This window comes from Peromyscus eremicus, chromosome 9, assembly GCF_949786415.1.
Source record: "Peromyscus eremicus chromosome 9, PerEre_H2_v1, whole genome shotgun sequence".
Classification (NCBI taxonomy): Eukaryota; Metazoa; Chordata; class Mammalia; order Rodentia; family Cricetidae; genus Peromyscus; species Peromyscus eremicus.
In genome coordinates this window covers 49,344,101-49,350,100 of record NC_081425.1, presented here as the reverse complement: position 1 = coordinate 49,350,100, position 6,000 = coordinate 49,344,101, and positions in this window count along the sequence as shown.

Genomic DNA, 6,000 nt, shown 5'->3' with positions numbered 1-6,000 from the left:
TCCCATGATCCACTCATCTACTAACCCATTAACCTGTTAACAGATTAATCCATTAGTGAAGGGGCACTAGGACCTATTATCTCTCCAAGTTCCCATCTGTTTCTACCTCTTAACAGCTGATGATTGTGATCAGTTTCAACATGAGATTGGATGGGGCCATTCAAGCCCCAGCATGGCGATTCCAGGAGATCCCGCCTTTCAGGAAGTGCTTAACTTCCTGTGAGAGAGTCTCCGGACAGCTACCCTGCCTTTCCATCTCTTCTGCCATGTGAGAACACAGGAACAAGAGCAGCAAGAAATACGGTGTTTCTTTATAAATAGTGATTTATAAATAACTGTTTCCATAGCAACAGAAACGGATTAAGATATGTCATTTATGAAAGGCTGTGGATTCAGTCTACAAGTTAAAGTACCTGGGAGTGTTTCTAAATATTTCCTTTATTGGTTGACTAGCGCCTCAGGTTAGCAGGTCTTCATTTGTTGAAGGTTATAGGACGGAAATTCTTTAGTATAATACTGAGCACAGAAGTGCAAGGTTTGGGAAGTAGGCACCTTGGAGGGGACTCATAGTACTTACCCACAGGCTAAAAATGTTCCAAGAAGTCTCAGCATCCTCATTCACCAGCTTTGAGAAATATGACAATTGATAAAGAAAATGTTATGATTATTTGGAAAGTACTGTAGGCTAGAGATTCTAATGAGAAATGCCTCAGCTGACATGGAGTCTCCATCTTTACAGGAACGTGGGGTGGCAGAGGGCAAGCAGATCAGGTAACCATGGGAGGCAGAGCAGATATGGTCGTCATTACAGGCATCAAGATCAGTCTGGACGTGGGAATAAACAAGTTGTATAAATAACAAACCCAGCAGTTCTGAGACTTTGTAAACACCAGGAAAGTTTGGTAAGGCACAAGAGATAAATAAAAACAGGATAGATGCCTGGACCCCATCCCTGGAGTTCGTGACTCAGTAAATGTGGATGGGAACCAAGGATTAGCATTTCAAATAACTCCCCAGGTTATATTGATACTGGGATCCAGGGGCACATTGAAAAAAACCAACCTAAGAACAAAAATAAAGACTACATTATAAAGAAACTGCTATTTAATTGGCAAAACCCTCAAGCATTAAGTATTATATAAATAAAGGCTGTATATGAAGCAACATAAAAAAATAAAAAGAGGGGGTCAATTTAACGCCTACCAGCCCTTGAAAGGATAGTTAGGTAGGTTGCTATTACTTACGGAAGGGCATGTAATTAACACATTTGTACTGTATATATCATCCTGTGGCTTCTTAAAGGACTTTGTGGTTATTTACTAAGAGAAAAAGAAACAGCTAATGTACTCAGGACACTAGACCCTGTCCCTGAGCAGCACTAATGTCCATGCACCAAGCTTAGCTCTCATCCCCTGTCATGTGTTATGAGAGTCCTATGCCAAATAGATTTCACTTGACTTCTACCTGACAGGGAACTCAGTGAGAACCCAAACCTACCCCAGCTTTATTGCCCTGGTTTCTTATGGATCATGAGTACAGACATGAGAATAGATTTGCCGTGAGATCTGTCTTCAGAGTCCACTTACTGGATTCTTGCCCTCTTCTACCAAAGGGGTAAGTCAGGAGCAATGTTCCACCTTGGATGTCTTAGTCTGCCTGGGTCTCCTGACAACGTATCCCAGGTTGGGCGGCTTAAGCAAGACAAGCGCATTCCTTGCAGCTCTGGAAGTGTCAACAAGGTGGATTTCATTCTAAGGCCTTTCCCTCAGCTTGCAGCTGACAGCCAATCTCCTTGTGTGTTCACATGGCCTTTCTGTTTCTTCACACTGTGTGTGCTTCATGGCACATGTGAACACATGTGTCTGGGGGGGGGGGTCGGAGAGAGTGAGTGAGTCTGGCTTAAAGACCAACAGTGCAATAGAATAAGGGCCTTATGGTCTCCTTTAATCTTAACTACTTTCTAAGGACTCTCTCTCCAAGAGCAATCATTTTATGCTTGCTTCTCATAAGTACTGTGAAGCAAGGCTAAAGGCTTCACATACGGATTTAGGGGGTGCACAATGCGCTTCATAGTACTTGGTCAATTTAAGCCATAAATTCCATTATTGTGGGTCTGAAAAGACATACTTTCACATTCTCATTTGATTGACAGCTTGGTCATTATTAAAACTGGATGTATTTTTGGATAATGATAGAAATTTTTTATAAGGCCAATCATGGAGCTATTCTAATTATAACCACTCACCTGATCTCTTTTCTGAAGCAAGCATGCCTGTCCTATGAAGCAAACAGACACATCTGGGGTGAGAGAGATGGCCCAGCAGTCAAGAGCACTTGCTACCCTACAGAGGACCTGGCTTTTGTTCCCAGAATCCATAGGGTGGCTTACAACCATCTGCAATTTCAGTTCCAAGGGATCCAATGCCTTCTTCTGGCCTTCATGGGCACCAGCCATGCATATAGTGCACATACATACATGCAAGCAAAAATCTCCTAAACATAAAATAAAAGTAAATAGATCTTTTAAAAGTATACATGTATCTTAACGACATCTGAAATGCAGCTATCCATCTCTGTCTTTCAAAGCATGAAATGCCAGGCATAGTTTGCTTTGACCTAATAGGATAGAATGGTATATAGATTTTCCTTCACTTATAAAGAAATTACAACCTGATAAACTCATCAGAAGTTGAAAATATTTTAAGTCAAAAATGTATTTAATACACCTAGCCTACCACACATCACAGTTCAGCAACATAGTACACTGTAGGTCATTAGTTGCTTGTCCTGGTAGTTGAGTGGCTTACTGGGAGCTATAGCTCACAATCACTGCCCAGCACCTGTAGGTACTCAATGTCTCTATCCCAGGAAGAGATTAAAATTTTAAAATTTAATTACAGTTTCGATTGAATTTCACTGTTTCCACTGCATTGTAAAATTGAAAGTTCTGAGTCAAAATGTATTAAGTAGCAGTCACTGCTGTCAGAGTACTGCCTCAAAGATATTTCTGCTCCCAAATCATTCTGCAGAGACCCTGACTATGTGTCTGGTCATCTTATGAAAGCACATAGTGTTCAACTACATTGTTGAGATAGAGATCTTGGATGCAGAACCTCGTTGAAACTTAATCTGCACTGTTGTGACTGGGGACATACACATTAAGAGCTAGATTTTATGAAAACACTGGACAGACATGTATATTTGGGTGCTTTTCCCACCTTCTTGATATAAAGACTCCAAGTAGCCCAGTTTTGTTAAAGAATACATCCTGGAAGGCCAATGGTAGGATGTCCAACCCTGAGCCATTCTGTGTCTCTGCATACCATCCCCAGAAAAACAATCCTTACACTTTCAAAGAAAATGAAAGAGCTAATCACTTTTAGGGAAAAGTGTCTTTTGGGCTTGCTATAATAGGCCCTGTTAGAAGTGGATGGGACTATAGGTGTTTGTAGAATCTGAGCTCTTTGGGGTTAATTATGTATCATCCCAGCCATGAACTCAAGAACAAAAATTGTCCTACCTTATGGGTATTATCATCCACTTTCCACACCTAAACTGATCTTTTCAATGGACTGATAAACATGGTGGTTAGACTGTGGGGGATAGTTTGTGCCAGGGAGGAGTCTATGTATGGGCTCATCAGTATTAGTCTTCCCTGTACCAGGGATGGCCAGGTTCCAGGTTCTACTAATCTGCTTGCAACATCAACCAAACTAAAACCCCCATTGGGCTTCAATACCTCAAAGACATATATGCCTGGATATAGTTTTCCTGTCTGCCATGGTTTAACTGTCACCCAATCCATGGGTTTATTAAATCCTTGTTCTAGAAGAACTTGGTTCCAGTATATAAGAACCAGCTTCAAGGCTCTGAGACTGAAGAAAAAGAGGACAACATGCCCAGGATTTCACAGAGCGCAGTTAGTTGAGAGAACTCAATATCAAGTGTGTCTTCATTATCTGGGTCAGGAGGAAGGGTACATACACACATACACATTGATGGAGACAAAAGACATAGCTCAGAATGTACCTGATGTATCCTGTCAGTACGGGGCATAATCCTAGCACATTCTCTATATACTACTCAAATGGTTTTGTTCGTTTACAGACCTCTGAGAAACTACAAAAAAAATCCAAATAGAGTTTCACTAGGGCAATCACAACAGTTATGATTGGAGATGGCTGCCAATGAATCAAACTGGATCCATATAGAGCCATTTCCTCCACCACAGCATCCTATACTAACTTGATATGGAGCAAGAAGCTCAGTTCAGAGCAATAGGTTAGGCAGCTGAATGCTGCTTATGGATGTTGAACTTGTTTTACCCTGTCCATATTGCTTAGAATTGGTTATATTTAGAGAAGTGAGCTATAAAAAATAAAATAAAAAAACCGTTCCATGGCAGCCAGGAGACAACATCTTGCAAAGCTATCGTGTAACTGTTTCTCATCTTACAAAAGGATTACACTCTGATATGCATATTAGAAGTCAAATATCTTGTGAGTTGAAAAGGCATTTAGTACACTCAACCTTCCAACACTTAGCAACTCTGAACACAGTAGGGTGCCAGCTCTGAATCTTCTGACTGGTGATTGATGGACCTACAGCTTGCTGCCATTGCCCAGCATCCTGAGGAAGTTTGTGTTGCATGTTGCTAGCCTGGGAAAAGATCAAAGTTCCAACATTGACTTCTACTAAAAGCATGTTGCTTTTGCCCCACATGAGTAAAAATTTGTAAGTCACTCATCCTAAACCAGGGAGCATCGGTACTTTTTTACTAGTTATATGCTCTGAACCAGTGGCCCTGTTAACCTCCTAGGCAGGAATGAATATGGGGTGATGTGTGTGTCCATAAATTACATTTTTGTGACCAATGATCAAGTAGCAATTTTCTTTTGTTTCATGTCCCAATAGCTCCAGGCTGTCCTGTTTTGAGGTACTGACTATTAACATGGGCATTCCTTCTCTAGGAATAGAAGAAGGCCTCAAGCGAAGATCAGGGTGAGAAGCTAAATGCAGTATCTAGAGAGTCAAGAGATGGTTATTTTTTTGATGGGACACAGTGAGAACGTGTAAGATTTCAGGAGGTGGTACATTTTACTCAGCAGATTGTTTAGTCTATGAGGGAATGTGTCTATTACCATTGCACAGCAAAGGACTGGACTGTGGTGAGCATCGATTATTCCTACTGACCATATGGTAGCTCAACAACTTACACCTCTCAGTGAAAAGTGCAGTGTTCAATGCCTACTGGCTGTCTCCATCATGCCCATCCTGAGGCATGATCTGGAGCCCCACTCTTAGTTGTGTGCCAAAGCTTGATTCTCTCATCATTCATGATTCCAAATGTTGTCAATATCACTTTAATAAATTAATTCTCTGTGCTAGTTATTTACTGGTACATCTGATCATAGACACTAAAAGTTCCCTTTCAATATAACAACCTTCTGGGGCTGGAGAGAAGGTTCAGCAGTTAACCCTTGTTCTTACAGAGGAACTGGGTTCAATTCCCAGCAGCCACATGGCAGCTTATAATAGCTGTAACTCCAGAGCTAGGGGATTCAGTGTCCTCTACTGATCTCCACAGCACCAGGTGTAGCACATGCATGCTTGCAAAATGTAAAATAAAATAAATAAATCTAATTTTTTCAATAAAAATGAAGCAACCTTCTGGCCACCATAGTAAATGACAAGGAGCCCTTAGGTAGTAGACAGAAGCACTGCCACTGGTAAACAGGGGCTGCCTCTGCTGTGTATCCATTTCCTCTGAGGACTATCTTCCTTTCAAGGAAGTTTGTCTGTGCATCTTACAAAGCTCTGTGTCTTAATTAGGTTTCTGCTTCTGTAGGTTTCTATTACTGTGATAAAAAAATACCATGGCCAAGGACGACTTTTAGGGGACAGGGCATGGATTTATCTCATCGCTTACTTTCAGTTAATAGTCCATCACTGGGGGAAGTCAGGGCAGGAATTCAAGCAGGACAGGAACCCAGAGGCAGG